Source organism: Urocampus carinirostris, chromosome 3 (assembly GCF_059441175.1).
Source record: "Urocampus carinirostris isolate Australia breed hairy pipefish chromosome 3, RoL_Ucar_1.0, whole genome shotgun sequence".
NCBI lineage: Eukaryota > Metazoa > Chordata > Actinopteri > Syngnathiformes > Syngnathidae > Urocampus > Urocampus carinirostris.
Genome location: NC_142351.1, coordinates 65,355,880 through 65,377,451, shown reverse-complemented (window position 1 = coordinate 65,377,451; position 21,572 = coordinate 65,355,880). Strand labels below are relative to the sequence as shown.

Below are 21,572 nucleotides of genomic sequence, written 5' to 3'. Positions count from 1 at the left end.
AGCCGTACCGCTTATCCTCATTAGGGTCGCGGAGGGGCTAGAGCCCATCCCAGCCATCTCAGGGCAGTGGGCAGGGGACACCCTGAACTGGTTGCCAGCCAATCGCAGGGCACACAGGGACAGACAACTCATTCGCTCATTCACACCTAGGGACCATTTAGACCGGCCAATTCACCTGAAATGCATGTTTTTGGAATGTGGGAGGAAACCGGAGTGCCCGGAGGAAACCCACGCAAGCACGGGGAGAACATACAAACTCCGCACAGGAAGTCTGGAGCTGGATTTGAACCCATGACAGGTTCCCATGACATGAACTGTGCCGTGCTTGCGTGGGTTTATATATATATATATATATATATATATATATATATATATATATATATTTACACATTTTGAACACCTTAACTGCTTTTTAAACACAGTTGCCTAGTCATTAAAGAAAAACTGTTGCCGTAATGGCAGCATAATTAAAAAGAATATTACTCATCATAATTTTTTGCATCAGTTTAAATAAATGCAATAAATGACGGACAAGAGAAGCTTTTTTGGTCTCCCAAATAATTGTGTCATCACAGTTTCTTCTTCATGTAGACAAGCCTTTCTCGGGGAAACCATGGAAGCCCCCCAGACCCGGGCCACCCTGGCTAATATTAAATACAAACTGAGGCCTGGCCCCTCGACCCCTGTGCCCAGGGACGTCCCCCAGAAGCAGAGGGGCTGGGGCTATGAAAGCCCGAGGACAGAAAGCGGGGTGGGTGCAGGTGGGACAGGCTAATCGGGTAGGAGAGGTCGAGAAGGGGGTTGTCTTTCTTTGAGTTTGCCTGTGAACAGATGTGAACGTGTGTGTATGTATTTGTGACATTGTGGTGGAGTAAAATAGGGGTGCAGGCGGACGAATGCTGCCTGACAGAGCGAGAAATTACCTCATTGATAAATTCCGACCTGCAGGGAAGAATCAGACGTGTGGCGAGAGATTAGGGGGGCGGAGGTGGGGCCGGGGCGGAGTTACTCCTACACAAACCCTCATACACAAACTCAAAGGCGATAACGTGTTAAATGGCAGGTATTACACAAGCGGACCGCGGTCCCGATCCGCCCGAGAGACATTGACGCAAGAAGCACAAAATAAGAATGAGCTGCAGTTTTAAATATGTCCACTTGATGTCGCAATTCACGCAAAGCAACTGGGACTGTATTTTTTTCCCTCTCTCCTTTCTTTCTTTCTCTAGCTCTTTCTTTTTTCCTCTACACTGCTTTTTTTTCTCTCTCTCTTTCTCTCTGTCTCTCTTTCTTCTACCATCTTCTCACACTCTCTCTTTTTTCTCACTTTCTGTCTCTCTTTTTTTCTCTCTCTTTCTCTTTCTCTTTTTCTCTCTCTCTTTTTGTCTTTCTCTTTTTTCGCTCTTTTTTCTCACTTTTTCTCTCTCTCTTCGTTTCTTTCTCTTTTTTTGCTATGGTTTTCTTTCTCTTTCTTTTATGTATTTCTTTCTCTATCCTTTTTTCATTTTATCTCTCTCTCTCTTGTGCTCTCTGTCTCCCCCCCCTCTCTCTCTGTACATATATATATATATATATATATATATATATATATATATATATATATATATATATATATATATATATATATATATATATATATATATATATATATATATATATATATGTGTGTATAAAAGTGCACTTGTTACTTGAAAGGACAGTTTATGACATCTTTTTAAGACATTTAAGATTAAAATTACACTGAAACGACCAAGACACGGAACAAGACAGTAAAGGCAATGTATAACATGAAAGAAAAGTCTAAATGCAAACACAAGCAACAGCAACATAATTATGCCTATTGGTTAGACTTCATAGATATGAAGCGGAGGACCATTTTAATAAAGACCTCTGAGATAAGCAGGTCTGCCTGATGGCCTCTCCTCAATTGAGTGTTTTCATCATGCTAAATATGACATATATTCAATATATACATCATATTTATAAATGTATATGTATATATATATATATATATACATATATATATATATATATATATATATATATATATATATATATATATATATATATATATATATATATATATATATATATTTACAATCCCAAGGTTTAAAGGCTCTAATGATATGATTTTTTTTTAAATCGCTACATCTTAAGCCTTTAAACACCAGTACAATTTCCTAAAATCCCAATCCAAGACGTAAACAAAGTGAATGCTGTTCTTGGACTTTATGAAGAATATGGATGGTTTTGGTCTCTTTTGAAAGGTAAGACTGAAGTTTTGTCCCAAACTGAAATAATCACTGCAAGCGCCACTATGATTTAGCAATTTGCCAGGCCAATACCATCCCTACAGTGAAGCATGGTGGTGGCAGCATCATGCTGTGGGGATGTTTTTCAGAAAGTGGAACTGGCAGACTAGTCAGGATAGAAGGAAAAATGAATGCAGCAATATATAGAGATATCCTGGATGAAAACCTGCTCCAGAGCGCTCTTGATCTCAGGCTGGGGCGAAGGTTCATTTTTCAGCAGGACAACAACCCAAAGCACACAGCCAAGATCTTAAAAGATTGGCTTCAGAACCACTCCGTGAATTTCCTGGAGTGGCCCAGCCAGAGTCCAGACTTGAATTCGATCAAACATCTCTGGAGAGATCTGAAAATGGCTGTGCACAAACGTCTCCCATCCAACCTGATTGAGCTTGAGACTTATTGCAAAGAAGAATGGGCAAAACTGCCTAAAGATAGGTGTGCTAAACTTGTGGGATCATATTCAAAAAGATTTGAGCCTGTACTTGCTGCCGAAGGTGGATCAACAAAGTATTAAGCAAAGGCTGTGAATACTTATGTAAATGTGATTTCTTAGTTTTCTATTTTTAATAAATTTAAAAAAAAGTAAAAAAAAAAAACTTTTTCAGATTGTCATAATGGAGTATTTTGTGTGGAATTTTGAGATAAGAGATTAAATTAATACAATTTGGAATGAGGCTGTAACATAACAAAATGTGGAAAAAGTGAAGCTCTGTGAATACTTTCCGGATGCACTGTACATTTATGTTGGGAAATTCATTGGTTGACCAATGTGTCAATCCACATCTGAATTGGTCACGACTGTCTAAAGTTTGTTGAAGCCGAAGTAGGTCATGTTCATACAAAATATTCATAAAGCACAGTACTTTTATTTGTTAAACAAATGATTGAGCCTTTAAATATAGTTTGTTCTTTTACTTTAATGCACAATACATTATTTGAGAAATAAATAAATATTTTTACTTTGAGGGTTTTGATTATTGTTATTTTAGGACGCAATCCCACGAAAAATGAAGGATTACTGTATAGATGTCATATTTTGCGTAAATTCACTTAATGCTGGTGGTTATGGAACAGATTAATTGCAACGATAAAAAATCGTCTTTTTTATTGGTAGCAATTAAACAGTAAGTACAAACGCTGCATATTACAAAACAATAAATAGCAATAAAAGGTAAAAATAATTTAAAAAAAAAACATGATGAGGGCACCTATTTTTTATTTGATTTAATAATTTTGTCTTGATTGTCTCTATCTCCACTTAGTATTCACACAGTTTTGAACTCAATTTACAAGAAGATTTACATCCATCTCACTCACACAACACCCCACCCCTCTTTGGCTTGTCTCAGCATGACAAATGAAGCCTTGCAGAAGTCCGCCATTAGCAACTGCGTGGCTGCATTAACAATAACAGGGTGGACGAGGAGGTCTAATAGACTGAGCCAAGGGAGGTTAAGTGGGTGGTGGGGAGCTTACAGTGGCGGCAGCTGGAGCCCTGAGGGACGCCCACACCAGGCATACATGAAGGTATCAAGCACACGTGACATGTGACCCAAATTGTCAGGTGTGCTGTTGTCGTGGCGACCATACATGCTCTTAAGGCTGACCAAAACACTGGAAATTGATTTTAGACATTTAGCCATGAACGATTTATAATGAAAATATTGACTTAGGCCTAATGTATTGATTTGCTTTATTCACCCCCGAGATGAAGTACTGCAGAGTAACAGAAGCAAATATGAAAGAATATGGTGTGATAGTTTGTTGAAGTATAAAGCGGCCCTGGCCTCTGCAAAATCAGCCTACCTTTCGAAAGTGATTGCGTCACAAAAGAACAATCCCAAGGTCCTTTTCGACACTGTAGCATCGCTAACAAGGCAACAGACTATCCCAGATAGCTCCACCCATTCTGCCCACGACATAATGGTCTTCTTTACTAAGAAGATCCAAGCATACAGGAAGAAATTGCTAAAGACAGTATTAATTCAACACATACTAAGGCACTCAAATCTCTAGATGCACGACATGGTGGCTGTCTAGGTATTTTGTCCCGTTTTGGTGAACTGTCACTCGAAAATCTTAAACAGATGGTGAATACGGCCAAACCGACGACTTGCCAGTTCGACCCACTTCCAGGTTCACTTATCAAAGGTCTCTTTGGCGTTCTTGCACCTTCAGTTCTAAATATTTTAAACATATCACTCACCTCAGGTGTAGTTCCAGCTGCTTTTAAGTCCGCTGTCATTAAACCCACACTGAAACGACCCAACCTAGATCCAGAAAACTTATGTAATTATAGACCTGTGTCAAACCTACCGTTTCTTTCTAAAATACTTGAAAAAGTAGTGGCACAGCAGCTGAATGATTTCATGTCCGAAAACAATCTCTTTGAATCAATGCAATCAGGATTCAGGGCTAACCACTCTACTGAGACAGCTCTGATTAAGGTAACCAATGATCTCCTACGGGCAATGGACTCGGGCACATCATCACTTTTGCTGCTGCTGGACCTTAGTGCTGCATTTGACACAGTGGACCATATTATCTTGCTAGAACGGTTGGAAAAATGGATTGGTCTCTCAGGAAGCGTCCTTTTATGGTTCAGATCCTACCTCTCAGATAGGACACACTGCGTTAAATATGGCGAATTGACATCTGAGCCATTTAGTGTTACTTGTGGTGTTCCGCAGGGTTCAGTGCTTGGCCCCCTTCTCTTCAGCATTTATATGCTTCCACTAGGTGATATTATTCGTAAGTATAATATCAGTTTCCATTGCTACGCAGATGACACTCAACTCTATCTCCCGATGGAGGAATCTGCCACACTGACCTGTGGAACTTTGGAGGCCTGCCTCACTGAGATAAAAGAGTGGATGTCACTCAATTTCCTGCATCTTAACCCTGAAAAGACTGAAATGTTAGTTATTGGTCCTTCTAAGTCCCGTGACTTATTCTCTAAAACCGCAGTGAACTTGGACAATTGCCACATCACACAGAGTGACTCACTTAAAAATTTAGGTGTCATTTTCGACCCTGATCTGTCCTTTCAAACACATGTGAAGAAAATTACTAGAACCGCTTTCTTCCATCTCCGTAACATTGCTAAAATGCGTCCTATACTTTCTCAGTCGGATGCGGAAATCATAATTCATGCGTTTGTTACCTCCCGTCTCGACTACTGTAATGCACTACTTTCCGGTCTTCCGATGACCAGACTCAAGAGTCTTCAGCTGGTACAAAATGCTGCAGCGAGGCTTTTAACAAGGACAAAAAAGTACGATCACATCACCCCAATTTTGGCTAACCTGCATTGGCTCCCTGTTAGCCTAAGATGCGATTTTAAGGTTCTCCTACTACTATACAAAATCATACAAGGACTTTCCCCCTCATATCTTTCAGATCTGATCTCCCCCTATGTCCCGGCCCGAAGCCTTCGTTCCGAGAGCGCCGGTCTCCTGGTGATCCCAAGAGCCAAGAAGTGTTCCGCTGGTTCGAGAGCGTTCGCCATCCGGGCACCGGTGTTGTGGAATGCTCTTCCCCCTGAGATCCGATCTGCAACCTCGGTGGAAATGTTTAAATCTAGGCTTAAAACTCACTTCTACTCTATAGCATACGAGTAACCTAATCTTATATGTAATAACTTGTGAAGCCCTTGGAGACTAATTGTGATTAAGGGCTATACAAATAAAAATGACTTGACTTGACTTGACTTATGCCGGATTTTTTGGAATCAGGAGTTACACTTGAAATATTAAGTTACGTCTTTGAAATTTGGGAAACTAATCGTAGCACGTGCTAAGCCGATACGACACCGACTTTTAATGAGGTATAAATAGGGCACAGTCCTGACTACAGTTGATAGTCAAGTCGCACACCAACCAACCATGTTTCAACTGTAATTTGCTAAATAATCTCTTATCTCAGGGGTGTCCAAACCTTTCAGAAAGCGGGTCAGATTTAGTAAGATGACAATGTGTGAGGGCCGACTAGTCAGCCTGGCATTCTTCGTACAGTCTTTTATAAATTCACTCACCATGAATGGTTTGCAGTGCTTAGCAATTAGCGCCGCAACCTCGTAGCTCGCCTTTGTAGCATTTTTATTTGATTTGCTGGGTCTCCTTGCTTCACCTTTTCTCAGCATTGGTTGGCTTTTTTTAGTCAGCATGTTTCGTCTGGCAGTGCCTCTTGATGTTCTATTCTTTGAAAACAGCCACAGTCTCTTGGCAAATTAGAATAAATGCAGTTGTTTGGCTTTCTGGTGAAAAAATACAACATTTTCCACTCGTCCTGGAAGTGGCGGCTCTCACAATCAACTTTCCTTTTTCAAAATAAATGTCACCATGTCTGAAAGTTCTCACCGAAAGCCAAGTTGGCCAAAGAGCTACTGCTATCTATCATCTGGAGTAATTGTGTTTTTTTGTTCAAATTAATTTTATACTGCGGTAAACATTACTAGTGGGCCCATATTTTATATACATACATATATATATATATATATATATATATATATATATATATATATATATATATATATATATATATATATATATATATATATATATATATATATATATATAAAATACAAGTATTTTTTATTTATTTCATGTGAAAAAAATTAAAACAGGAAAGTTGAATCGAAAACGCTGAATTGTTGACGATAAAAATAATAATATATTTAACTTTATAGCACCTTTCAGGGCACAAGTTTGCTGTAAACCGAATATTAAGCAACAATAAAACAATCAGGTACTAAATAGAAAATAAAACCAAAGCAAAGTTGAAATTTTAATTTAGGAAACCTACTGCTACATTTTCCTCAATTTCGATGTTGAATTCTTGAATGCAAACATCTCCGTTGGTTTAGGCAAACAAGGGAGACATTGTATATTGTAGCTTGTGTTTGGCCATTATTAAGGGAAACATGCTTTTGATTCGAGGCCAGGGGTGCTCCTCTTCTTCTGTGTTTTCATAGTCGCTGTTGCTAAGCGACATTTTCGATCCGTTTCATTCATTCATTCATTATCTGCACCGCTTATCCTCAGTAGGGTCGCGGGTGTGCCGGAGCCCATCCCATGCTCTCTTTGGGCAGTGGGCAGGAGACACCCTGAACTGGTTGCCAGCCAGTCGCAGAGCACACAGTGACACGTAGTGACACACAACTCACTCGCTCATTCGCACCTAGGGACAATTTTGACCGTCCAATTAACCTGACATGCATGTTTTTGGAATGTGGGGGGAAATCAAAGTGCCCGAAGGAAACCGACCCAAGCACGATGAGAACATGCAAACTCCACACAGGAAGGTTCAATCTCATGACCTCAGAACTGTGCCGCACATGCTAACAACTACGCTACCGTGCTGCCCCCGATCTGTTTCATCCGTAAACAAAATTACTACCGTTGAATATGCACACGTGACGAGGCTGCTACATTTGATTGGTTAAACATGGTCGCGTCTATAGGGGTTTTACTCCTAGATGTACAAAATTTCCCAAAACGTACTCAAGTAAAGGGAACGGAGTAAATGTACTCTGTTACTACCCACCTCTGCCATACACACAGCCAGCACATTCTTTCTACTCACCCAGCGCCGTCTGCACTGAAGGTAAATCTGTTGGTATCCTTGTTTGCAGTGTTTTGTGACATTTTTACAGAAAACTTTGCTTGACCTTGTTTTAAAACCATTTTTTGCACAAATAGCAGTCAAAATGAGCTTCAACACTTATAAGTATCTGCGGGAGGAAAACAAATTTTAAGTGGCATATTAATATTGATATGGGTTCTGGCATTAGTATGTTTTCATAGATGTATGTATTATAATTAGGTGCACCCTATAGTGCGCAAAATACAGTAATTTATTTCTCATCTCATCTCATTAGCTGCACCGCTTATCCTCAGTAGGGTCGCGGGGGTGCTGGAGCCCATCCCAGCAATCATCGGGCAGTGGGCAGGGGACACCCTAAAATGGTTGCCAGCCAATCGCAGGGCACACGGGGACAGACAACTCAGTCGCTCATTCACACCTAGGGACAATTTGGACCGGCCAATTCACCTGAAATGCATGTTTTTGGAATGTGGGAGGAAACCGGACTGCCCGGAGGAAACCTACGCAAGCACGGGGAGAACATACAAACTCTGCACAGGAAGTCTGGAGCTGGATTTGAACCCACACAGGAGGTTCCCATCACTTGAACTGTGCCGCACATGCACTAATCACTGCACCGCCGTGCTGCCCCAGTAATTTATTTTCTCAATTATATTTATTAATGATAATCATCACAAGGACCGGAAAAGAAAAGTACGCAGATGATGATCTCATCTTATTATTAAGCGTGCCACTGCCAGGAGCCGGGACGCCTTCCCGTCATCCTCCCTCAGTCGCCATGGTAACCGCTGACTCCAGCAGTAGCAGCAGCATCATCTGGTGCCAGCCCATCCCCCGCTCGGCCTCTCCTTCCTTCAAGCTCCCCATCCTCCCCCCACATCTCTGTCCCGCCGCATGGCCACACCCTGCGTCTGTTGCGAGCGTCCTCACGCACACAAAAAAAACAGCAAGACAAAATGTTTTGAATGGTAGCAGCCATAATCGTATCATAGAATGTATTTCCTTTTTTTTTTTTTTCAACATCGATTAGGGTTCCCAATTACTGTTAAAAAAACACAAAGGGCGTTGAACTTTTTGCTTGTTTTTCAGACCAATAGTTGAGTTTCAATTTGAGTTTTGGTCAAATAAGTTTTTAATTCACAAAGAGGTTAGGGTTTAAAATGAAACTTTGATGCAGATAAGAGTAAGGCTTGGGGATGATGAGGGGGGTGAGGGTCAAACAGAGTTGCTGGATACAACCGGAATGTTTGATGTCTAAGACTTAAGACACTGTTAGGTTTGACATTTGGATGCCTTCAGATTAAGGTTTAAAGCTGCCCATATAACTGTATCATATGTGTTTTGTTGATGTTGGTTAGGGTTTCCCATTATGGTTAAAACAAAACAACAATGTGCATTTACTTTTAAGGTGTTTTTCAAACAGAGATTGGAGTTTCGATTTGAGTTTCAAGTCAAAATGGGGTCTTAATTTACTGAAGGGGTTAGGGTTTTAAATGAAACTTACAGTAGATGCACATAAGAGTAAGGCTTTAAAGCTGACGGAGGTCTAGTCGATTATGAGTCTTTCAAACAAGGGTTACGGTTTTGAGTCTAAGGCTTAAGACACTGTTACTGTGTGACGTTTGGATGGCTTCAAATTATGATTTGAATCTGGGTTTTTAATTAGGGATTTCATGGCAGGGTTTGGATTAATGGTTTAAGACCAGAGTAGGGTTTTAAATAAGGATTTGGTGTTCCATTTATTGTTTAATGGCTTTAAGTTTTTATTAAATTGATAATTTTTTTATCTTAGAATTGCAAAAATTTGTTTGAATTGAGATCTCAGCTTTTGTGTTGGTATTTAAATCAAGTCTTCAGGTATTACTTTGTTAGGTTCTAAATAAATGTTTAGTTTGGGTGATAGGAAATTAACTTAATTTCTTATTATACATATGTTAAGATTTGCGTTAGATTTGTTTTAATTCTGCTTGCAAAGAATATTTCTTATATTGTTAGGGTAGTACACTTTTGACGGTTAAACACTTAAATGCCGGGGTTTGGTTTCTTTTTTTATTTAGGTGAAATAAAAACAAAGGAACATGATGAATAATATAATGTTCATCATACATTTATAAAAATTAGTGTTACTTTTGTTTTCACTCTGTTTGCAATGATGAATGCTTTGAAATAGGAGATTCCTTCATTTATTTGTTTTTTCATGTGAAATATAAGCAGGCAATATGATAAAAACATTCTAATGTTGATCATACATTTGTTAAAATTGTTGTTACATTTGGTATTAATCCGCTTGCAATGCAGAATGCTTATAATGTCAGAGTAGTTGCATTTTGACCATGAAACACTTGCAAGAAGAATGCTTATAATGCAGACGTTGGTTTATTTTTTATTTTTCTAAAAAGAGGGCATATGATAAAGAATTTTCAATGTTTTTCAAAGTTAGTGTTGGATTTGTTTTTATTATGCTTGCAATGAAGAATACTTATAATGCCAATGTAGTTATTTTGACTATTAAATGCTTACTAAGAAGAATGCTTATAAAGCCAGGGTTGGTTTATTATGACTGGTGAAGAGTGCTTAGAATAAGATTCAGGTTTTTGTTCAAGGATTAGGATTTAAAGATTGGGTGATGGTTAAAACAAGTTTTATAAAAATATTCATCGTAACTAAGTTAGCATTAGTCTTTCACCAAAAAAAAAAGTCATGCTTCCAAATACGGTTTCAAATGACCTCTGACTTGCACACACAATTAACACTTTTTGTATTTTTGTACAGGGGGTATTTTCTGTAGCAACATTTCATGTATCTTTCTCACACCCTAGTTTTTCTCTAAAATCTGTAAATAAAAAGTACTTTGATTATTCATTGTACACTCTTCTGCAATAATGCGATTGCAAATTTTTTGGGGGCGAGAATGAAAACATTCTATTTCTATGTGTTCTGATCATTCAATGTTAGTAGCACTTGTAGTGATTATTTCAGTTTAGGACAAACCCTCAGAGTGACACATTTCATAAGAGATCTAAATCGTCTATATACTCCAAATGGTTGAAGAACAGCATTCAATTTACTTTGGGTACAGACAATGAACACTTTAAAATTTTGTACAGACAACATAGAATGAAGAATAGCGGAAAGGAGTCTAAAAGAAATGTGGGCTACATTTCATCCTAAATGTCAACCCGGCCTAGCAAATTTTACAGGATATTTCGCAACGACCACCAAGACAGGAAGACGTTTGTCAGCATAACAAGCTTCGGTTTTCAGGCCACTCCAGCGCACTTATCACAAAAGTAGTCTTATTATCTTGGTCTTTGTGTGTGTGCTTGACCGAGTGTGTTAAAAGCATTCTATTAGCAACATCCCAGGGTATCAAAACCCCAACGCATGAAGGGGCTGTAATCACGCTCATCCCAGCTAATAGTGGGGAAAGAGCTGGATCAGTTCGAAAAAGCCGACATTCCGCACGGGCCCACACAAAGACGTCTTTCTAGAGGGTCCACACAACGAGACTCAAAGAACAAGAAGATGAATCAGAGAGGAAAAGAAGGGCTTATAGATGGAAATGCACATGGAGATAATGTAATTTTCCCAAACTAGGCCTCCATACGACTCCTGTCCTTCCTCTGCCGCAGACTCGAAGGATTTACCAACAGCAGGTGCTCATCACAAGCTTGACAAAACATCTTCTTGATGCACTTCCTAAAGAATTTAAAATGCCATTCCAAAAATGTATTTCATTGAAAAAATTACACGGTACACGGTGATTGTCTTTTGTGATGTGATCTTTGTTGCAACATAATTGAATGTAAGAATAAACAAGAAAAATTGCAGCCATTATTAAGGACTCGTCTTACCCTGGCCACCACCTCGTTTACCTGCTGTCCTTTGGCTGATGCTGAAGATCTCTTAACATAAGGGCTAACAGGCTCAGAGGCAGTTTCTTCAACAGAGCCATTACAACCCTAAACAAGCACACAAAACTGCGAAGAAAAAAAAATCTTTGCTATGTATTAAAAATGTGTGCTCATATTTAATTTATTTTTCTAATTTCTGCACAATGTTGCTCTAAATGTCATTGCACCTTGTTTGTATTGCGCCTTCTCCAGTATGCAGTAGAATTTCTACCTTTTGTAATATTATTTTTCATCTTACTTTTAATGTTTTAATTACCTCTGAGTGCCACATCTTATCTCCTTTTAAGCAATTTGTGTTACATTGTTATCAATGACAATAGAGACATTCCACGCTACTTACTAACTAGCTTAACTCAACCAACTTTCAAATCCTTTCTTCAAAGTTTTTGTTGGGTGCAACTCAGCGCTCCTTACAGCACTCACATACCAATGTCATTTGTGAGGTTTTCTAAATCTTTACACAAAAGTTGTATATACACTCTTGAGGAACTTTATGATAAAAACCCAAGGAACAAACTATAAACACACAAAAATGCTAGCCAAGAACACAAAGCAATTTGATTGGTTGAGCAGTAGGGTTGATTGGAGCGATGCACACACCGCACTTCTCTCTGCCTTGAGCTGTCTGCATCAAAGGTAAATACATCTTTAGCCTCATTTGCAGTCTTTTGTGAATAAAAATAAATAAACCCTTGTTTTGAAACCATCATTTAGGAAAAGAAATGAAGGTCAAAACGAACCTTAACGATATTAAGTAACTGCAGGAGGGGGACAATTTTAAAGTGGTCTACTTTCTATATGGGACAGAGGCTTTAGTATCATTCTTATTTCACAAATTTTATCAAATCATCTAACGTCACATAGTGAAATGAAAGATTTTTGTCTGTAAAATAGTTTTGGCTGTTTTGCTGAAATATGTCTTAACATATGTGATATTGCTCACTCCCTCAAAAAAAAAATCTAAATATTTTGCTATTATGGTTCTTTGGGTCAAAGAGGAGCATGACATTTACATTAACATTAACAATTATATATAGATTTACAAGCATGACAAGGTCAAGTGAATATGTGGCCAAGGTCTCAAAGCTCTTTACAATCTTTTCCCTTCCCATATTTAGTCATGATGGTGTATTTTATTCCTTTATAACTCCTTCGTTGATTTAGTTGTAATTGTGTGACTTCAGTTTTATTTTATTCTCTTGTCAGAAGAAGCCTTAAGCACCATTGATAAAACTATCATACTACTTATTTAAGTTAAAATACACACTGCGAGACAGGAGACTTCAATTTAAGCTCACAAGGAGATGTGTTCATCTAAAATCCTGAATCTCATCTGGCCAGCGTTTTGACACTTCCCCTTCTTGAATACAAACAATTCAGACAAAGTCACTTCAAGGGGACGCAATCCTAATTGGGGTGTGTAAACAGGCACATTCTTGAATGGCAGCAGGGATTAGAAGATCAGATCAAGCGCACTCCAGCTTTTATTGTAGTTAAAAAAATACAATTGATCCCCTCAGTAAAAATTTGAGCAGCTTGAGCAAGACTCAAAGTACAATGAAATTGGAGAGCTATTCCTTTCAGTGTAAGAAAACGATTTTGAGAGAGGCTGGCTAGCTATACGCAATCCTTAGGTAACCACGACTTCTGCAATGTCTTTGTGATGATTCATATAGAAGGGTCACAAATTTAGCAGTTTTCCACGAGTAGTAGCTCCAAGTTGTCCGTTTCGAGAGTAATGGATCTGGCGTTGGTGACTAGCCATGTTCGGCAGCGGTGGCTTAAGAGTTGTTGGCCTCGCTGTTAGCTTTCCCTTCTGACACTGCCTCAGTCAATTCCCGGGGGCGAAAAAAATCCAGGCATCGATTTTCGGTTCATCGTGCAGCCCGACTATTCAGCATAAAGGACCACGTCTTTACTATGCATTTCTGTTAGCCTGGAGCTTGGAATCCTTCAAAATGCTTGAATTTAAAAGTTTTGTTTTCAAGGTATTAAGAGTGTTCGAATTTTGGGTGAAAAACATTTTACTGACTAAAAAAATCACTATGACCCAGCACTGATTAGAAATATTTAGAACAGGTTTGTGGGCACCTTAGCTGTCCTTAGGGGGCCCCCGTGTGCCCGCAAGCACCATATTGGAGGCCCCTGCTTTAGTGTTTATCTTCACACAAATGCATATTAGAATTAAAATCAACTTATGGACCAACTTTTTAATAAAAGAATGATGGGGAAGCCATTTTAGTCTTTGCACTTGTGATGTGTCCATTTCATTTGTACCAAGAATATTCTGTAACTTAAATCCTCAAAGGAACTGCTCATGCTTTTTCAGACCATATTTTGAAAACCTACCTCCTTGCTAGAAAAAATCAAATGAAAACGCAGAAAAATAACAAATCGATTTACAAACTCTACTCAAACTCTTGGCAAGTTTGTTCTAAGCTAAAAAATTAATTTTCTCAAAAACTTGTGAAAGCTTGTCACAAGCACCTGTACAAAACCCTCCCAACATCTTCAACACTGAACTCTTTTCCATGATTCAATTCCTAGACTGAAGTCACATTAAATGGGTAAGAATACAATCCTTTTTTAAGGGTTATTGTTCTATCTTCTGTATTCTTTATTCATTATCCATTATCCGTTATCGGTCAGTTCATAATACACTACAAAGCCCCATGCTCTTCCCCAAGTTTTTTTCCCCCTACTTTTCACCAATCCTACTACTCTCGGCCAAAAGGCCAAGCTAAGGTCCTAGCCTTAAAGCCTTTCTGCGATCATTGCGAATGCACCGTTCCCGGAGGTACTGCAATACCGGGCCGATGCGTGGAGTGGACAGAGCAAGCTCTTATATAAAGTTCACAGCACAAAAACCACAGCAGGCAAAATGAACGGAAGATGATACCGGTACTTAACGTTTGATGCAGACCTGCAGAGTCCGGGTGCCCATTGAAAGTAATCCAAGGAAAAAAGTGTATATTTCCAAAGGTAAGGGTGGGAAAAATATACGTATATCCACTATTGTCGGCCGCGTCCACAAACACGTCTCGCTGCCGGCCGTTAGAAAATTACATAAATTAGCCGCATCACTGATTAAGCCGCAGGGTTGAACGTTTGGGAAAAAAGTAGCGGCTTATAATCCGGAATTTACAGTAATTATTTGAATGACTAGTTTTAACTTCTACTGGAGTCATTTTATCCCGAAGTAACAGTAGTTTTACTCTAGTAATTTTCTTTACTATTTTTACCCACCTCTGCAGGTTCCTCTCTTCAAATTCCACACCCAAATGTCTTAGATGGAGCTTTTTAGCCTTTTTAGATGATTTAGGTTATTCATTATTTAATCAAACAATCCTTAACATGTTTATTTAGAAACACACGAAAGACAAAATAAAACAAATAATAACACCCAGAGTAGCTTTCTGTACCACAAGCTTCGTTAGCTTCATCATTGCCAAACCCGTCATGTAATCCACAGTTGATCCTTCACAAAAACTGGCCACGACACAAAATACCGAGCTGCTTTCAGAACCATTTTGACCTCGTCAAACAAATCAAATAGACAGTTCACGATATTGCCTAAAAAAGGTGTTTGGGCCTCAAATATAGTAACCCCAGAGGCCTGGCAGGAATTCAAGAATCCAGAGAGCGGCGGACAAACCAGTCAAGACGGATGTTGACGCAGTAAACAAACTTTCTGAGAATGAAGGAAACCTTAGTTGTTTATTGTCTACCAAGAACTGTCAGAACAGGGGTCAGAACCTATAGCTCTTTTCATGAGCACATATGGCCCAGAGATAAAATACTACTCGTGCTCATTTTCTCTCTAGCGTTCCAATCACAATGGACTCAAATTCCAAATTGGTGCTTGCATAGCCAAAGCAATGCTGACAACACAAACGGTCCGGCCAAGACATGAAGGCCACAGTTTTGTCAACGTGTCGTACCAACCGACCTCGTTTTGGCTGTACATGGCTAAGGAATCCTTTATATGGAAGGTCATTAAATAATGTATGTTTACTGTTGAGACACTTTATGTGAAAAAACCCACAGAACAAACTGTTAACACACAAAAACAATAGTCAAGCACACAGAGCAATTTGATTTTGAGTGAGCATTAGGGGCAGGCGGATCCATGCACACATAACACGCTCCCCACTCTCCCTCACATGCGTCATTTGCGCTGATAGGAAACACAGTATTATATACAGTATTATTTGCAGTTTTTGTGACATTTGTAAGAACCGCTGTGTAAGAAGATGGTGAGTGGTGCAGATTTTGTAAAAATAAATGTATTTGACTGATGTTTTGGGGTCTTCACTGAAAGCGACTACTGTAATTCCCTGTTTATCGAGATTAATGTGGAACAGAACCCGCCACGATTAGCAAATAAAGTAACTCCCTCCCCAATTTTAACATACGCTTTGCCACCTCCTGCACGCAGCAGTCGTCAACAGGTTAATGGTTCACAGCCGCGCGGGTGCTGTTCAAACGTTAGGCCCCAATGTGTAAAACTTGACCAGTGGATGGCACTGTTTTGTTTGGTATGATCGAGGGCCAGTGCCACATAAGACAGCGTGGCGGCAGGATGCCAGAGAAACATGGCAGTGACCTAGGTGGGGATTCCACTGTGTTAAAAAAATACATATTTCTGAATCTCATCTCATCTCATCAGCCGTACCGCTTATCCTCATTAGGGTCGCGGGGATTTCTGAATCTATGATTTTTTAAAAATATTAACATTTGTATGATAGTTCATGTATTTTTTCCATGTTAATTTAATGTTTTCTTTTAACCGGAATTTTTTTTAGGCACTGTCCATTTAAAGCTCTTAGCAACAGTTGACTTGGTATAATGGATCGTGGCCAAAACTGAGCGGGTCACAAAGGCACACTTCATTGGCCCGCTCTAAATAATAATGGATTATCGATCTTAGCCACAACCGTGCATTTAATTTTATAGGAGCAAGAATGGCATGTCCCCCAAATAAAGTGATTTGCAGAAACCCTTTTCCAGCAAAATGGGATTGGGGATAATGGCCCACGGCCTGCAGGTGCAGTTCATATTAGGCAGATATACTGGCTAAAAAAGAGCTACCAGGCCCGACAAAAGTATGCTCTGCATGTTTATATTATAGTCCATATATTTTTGCTCTCATTTAAATTAATTTTGTTGTATTATACTGAATTTAGATTTGTCTTACCACAAGAACGCTCTAAATTAAGGATTGATTGATAAGGGTTTTCAAGGCCGATATCAATACCGGTTTTTAGAATTAAGAAGAGGCTAATAACCGATATCTGAGACCAATATTTAGCTGCTGCAAAAGCTTAATGGTTGCTTAAGATCAGGCAATAGTGTAATTGTAATCCTGTGCAGTCCTTTGAGACATTTTTGTGATTAAGGGCTATATAAATAACTGTGACTTGACTTGACTTGCCGTAAAACTGTAAATAAAATAATAATAATGCAAAAAGAAAAAAAGAATATTAGTTATAGATTTAAATAACTCTGCCGTTTTTTTTTTACAATAAATAAATAAAAATGTCTATACAACCAACATGACTTAAAATAACTTAAAAGAATAGATTGAAATGTCAACAAAGCTGGCGAATTGAAAAGTGTGGGAACTCCTCTTTAAGAGCCAGATCGACTAACTTAAGTTGTGATAAGAGTGAATTACTTCCACTATATTGGGCTTTTTATTCTCTCTCTCAATCACAAGCACACATTTATTGAACTAATAACTAATAAGTGCTAACATATCAGTCCGCACCTGAACTTGCTTCCCTAAAACAAGTTAACTACACTTGTTAAGCTATCAATTAATCACATACACACTTTTCTACCACAAACTTTTTAAAAGCTCAATATTATCAGCATTCTTGATTCACAGGCAATTCGGGACTCAGGAGTTAGTAGAGCTGCCGCTGTTTACTCCACTCTAACGTTATTCTTTCTGCTTCAGTGACTCCGCCCCAAGTCATCATCCAATCTGAAGGAACAGGGTGGGTAATGTGTGAAACGGAAGGCAGGAGAGAGGGAGAGAGTTTCTAATGGATCTGAGCCTAAGTAATCGTCCAGTTAAATAAATAAAAATAACAATACCGATAATTCCCAATTCCCAAATTCCCAGATATCGGTGACGAAATTCGGCCCACCCAATAATCGGTAGACCTGTACTCAGCTTTGCATTGACGCCAATAAAATTCATCATTTAACATTGGATCATTGTCAAAATAAACTATGATAAGTTCAATATTTTTGCCTTTTTATTTCTCTCTTTTTAAATGTTATAATTTTCCAATCAAATCATAAATCAGTTTCAACAATATATTTTTCGATGGCATACCTCACTTTCTTTTGTTTTTGTTGAATTTCTAACAAAAACATGTTTTTGAAAGTGTTATACTGTACATGTAAAAAAGGCTTACAAAATATTTTAAAGTGGAGCAGGAGATAGAGGAAGTGTGAGTGCTCCTCTTTTGCTCGTACCTACTATTGTATCATAGATGGGAGCAGCCTGCAAACAAACACACACATATACAACTACGCATTTCTAGTTTATACTGTACACACGCACTCACACAAAATACTACACATATTTATCAAATATGAGGAATAAAAAAGTGATGCTTTCTTACCTTTCCCGTGTTCTATCTTTTCCCTGTGTGCTCGATGCTGCAGCACCACATAAAACACGCCCGTCTGAGTGCTGCGTCTCCTCCCTTCCTCCTCCCTCCTCCTCCTCGAGCTCTGATTGGCCGCCCCGTCCGGGTGACATCAGCTTCCCTCTCCATCTCAATCACTGCGAATTCCCCAGCCGCCACCCGGACACCCTCCCCTCCCCTTCAACTCCCTCCTCGACTTTCATCTCCATGTATTCTGTCTGCTCTCTCTCTGATTATCGCTCCCGTGCCTGTCGATGGAGGTCAAAACACTGACTTGCGATTTATGACATCATCCTGCCTTCTTTACAAGTAGGTTGGAAAGCGGAACAATAAGGTCAGATGAGTAATACTTCTGAAAAAGTCATGAGTAACAAAATTAGACCCCTCAAAACACACTCAAATACCACCCCCTCCTTGTATAGAAAAACCCCAGCCCAGGGTAGGCGACCCGAAATGCTAAAAGAGCCATATTTGGACCCCCAAAAACATTGTTTTTTTCTAGATACGCAAAAAAATTAAAGCCTCCTATAAGCCTTGTATTCAATGCAACACAAGCTGTATGTATCTATATTTGCTAGGTTAGCCTCCTACCAAAATGACTACGTTATCATCTGGATAGCCTAGATGGTAAGGCGCCCGCTTTGAGACTGGGAGGTCGGTGGTTCGCGCTCCGGCCGAGTCATTCCTAAGACTTAAAAGTGGTCGGCGGCGCCCTCTGTTGGCTGCGGCTGCATCGGCTCGCTACAACGGGTCAGGTGCAATCGACATTTCGTTCTGTGTACATTGTTACACAGAATGACAATACAAGGAAATTATTATTATTATTATTATTATTATAATGATGCACCACGTGACTACTCTTTTGCATACCTGTCAACCTCCATGGCTCCATGCACTTACAAAATGTTGTATGTTCCTTTACAAAATACAAACAAATCTTACACCATATTTTTGTTTCAAACGTGTTTATTTATGTAGTTTAACATGTTATATTGTACCTGTGTTTCGTTATATCATATAAATTGTTAATTAACATTTTGTTGTGAGATACTGAGTTGTTCGACATGAATGAGGTTTATTATGAAAAAGGTTACAAAATTAAATAGTTTGGATGTTCACCGTAGAAGGAAAAAAATACTTGCAAATATAATCAAGTATCATAATACATTTTCTTATTGAAATTATTAATTCATTTTCTGCATTAAATTATTATCGGTAATATACTGATTAAAGGGATAACCACAAACCTGTCTTTTTTCATTTTCTCCTTCTATACTTCCTTATTTTCTTAACTTCTTTATACAACATAATAATTCGTATTATAATGCATCAAAACAAGTGTGCCGCTTGAGAGCAGGCTCTCTTTAATGAGTTGAGCTGAACAAGCCGGTTCTCTACAAAGAGACGGACTTCCTTTCACTACATAACTACCACATGAAATCCGAGGCTGCAGACGCATGCGCCGCTCGCCTCGTTTGCAACGAAGAAAAAAAAAACGATACAGAGATAGCGGTGAACTCGTTTGACTTGATTGATTTGCCGTTTCGTGATAGTCAGTGTATACCGAATGGTACCCATAATTGACAAATTTGCGTTTTTCCATACAGATTTTCTTGTACGTCGTACACGTCTTAAAATGCGAAATAAACGTACTTTGTACGGCAAAACTGTACAGGTTTGTGGGATACTACCTCAAGTTTAACTCTATTACAATATCTATGAAAACAGTATGTTTCAGTGCTTTGACATATTAAAGAAATGTAATAAAGAAATCCATCACATCACACGACCCATAACAAGCAATTGAGTACTGCCGCTGAATGCTCTTGATTTGCTGTTCGGTGATGTTGATTGCCCTTTCCTTCACCTTCTTTGTATAGAGAGGCAAGTCTTTAATTTTCTGCATTATTTTGCTTTTGTTTTATCTTGATGAATGACTCCTTCATGTAGTCACTAACTATGAACAGTTTTCCGCGCTTTACTTTCTCCTGGGTTGCAACAAAACTTGCGGCAGTAGTAGTGTAGTGTAGTTTGGAGATGCAATCCACTTCATAAATCTATTTTTGCCCTTATCTAATTTCTCCAAAAGTTATGCAATCACTTTTTCTCTCACTTTCAACTGGATACTCTGACGGAGAGAGAGGGTAAAGCGTAGGAGCAATGCACCTGGGTTCTGCTTGTAGCTCGTGAACTCGATCCAGCTCTTCGTTGAAATGTAAAATCAGTTTCACATATTTTCACAGCGTTAAGAGTGTTTGTGTCATGTTTATACTCCTCCAGAAACCATATAAAAATAAAAATATATTTTCCTTCCCAATCATTTTCAATGTGTAAGCATTTTTGGAAAAGTGCCACGGAGCCGCTAAGCACTACTAAAAAGCCGCAGGCGGCTCCTGAGCTGCGTGTTGCCAACCCTCGCCCTTATTATTATCATCTTTATCATCATCCTTATTTTACAGACTCTCTACTATTAAGTAGGGATTTGATAGATACCATGCATCAATAACATTACAACATAAAATTCCCTTTCCCACACAAAAAAAATAAATTTCTGTTCCTTTAAATCCCAATACTGTTATCCCTCGCTACTCTGCAGTTTCAGTGAATCGCAAGTTCTCCCTCTGGTACCATAAAAGGTACTTGTACCACCATCTGAGAACCATTTCTCTAAAACTGACAAAAAGTATCGACGGAGGTTTGAAAATATACTCTCCTCCTATAAGGTTAACTCAGATGTTAATCGTAAGTATGAATAGACTTAGAAAAGGTTTTGTTTGACTTTTTGCACTACTGGGAGTTCTTTATAGCTAGCCACTCCTTGCACATCTGTTTCTCTGCACTATTGTACTTACAGCGTTATTGTTACAGTGTTATTGTTCTGTTTACCTGACTTGTTTACCTGACTGCACATTTTGCACATCTGGTTAGCTACTCCTCTTGCAATATTTGCGCTACTGTAAAATATGAAATGAAATGATCTGCATTTATATAGCGCTTTTCAAGTCAATGACTTCCCAAAGCGCTTTACATTGTGCTTCACATTTCCCAATAGCGGCCGTGATCTGTGCAGCCATGTA

General features: G+C 38.9%; 1 protein-coding gene across 1 annotated transcript in view; it reads right to left on the bottom strand.

Moving 5' to 3' along the window:
* The window catches only part of LOC148370497 (neural cell adhesion molecule L1.1-like), a 98,614-nt gene extending 80,067 nt beyond the window's left edge, over nt 1–18,547 (bottom strand). The window contains exon 1 of the mRNA XM_088333022.1: nt 18,469–18,547. The gene's annotated coding sequence lies outside the window, so the exon portion shown is untranslated. The remainder of the gene's footprint in view (nt 1–18,468) is intronic.
* Nucleotides 18,548–21,572: the final 3,025 nt, after the last annotated feature.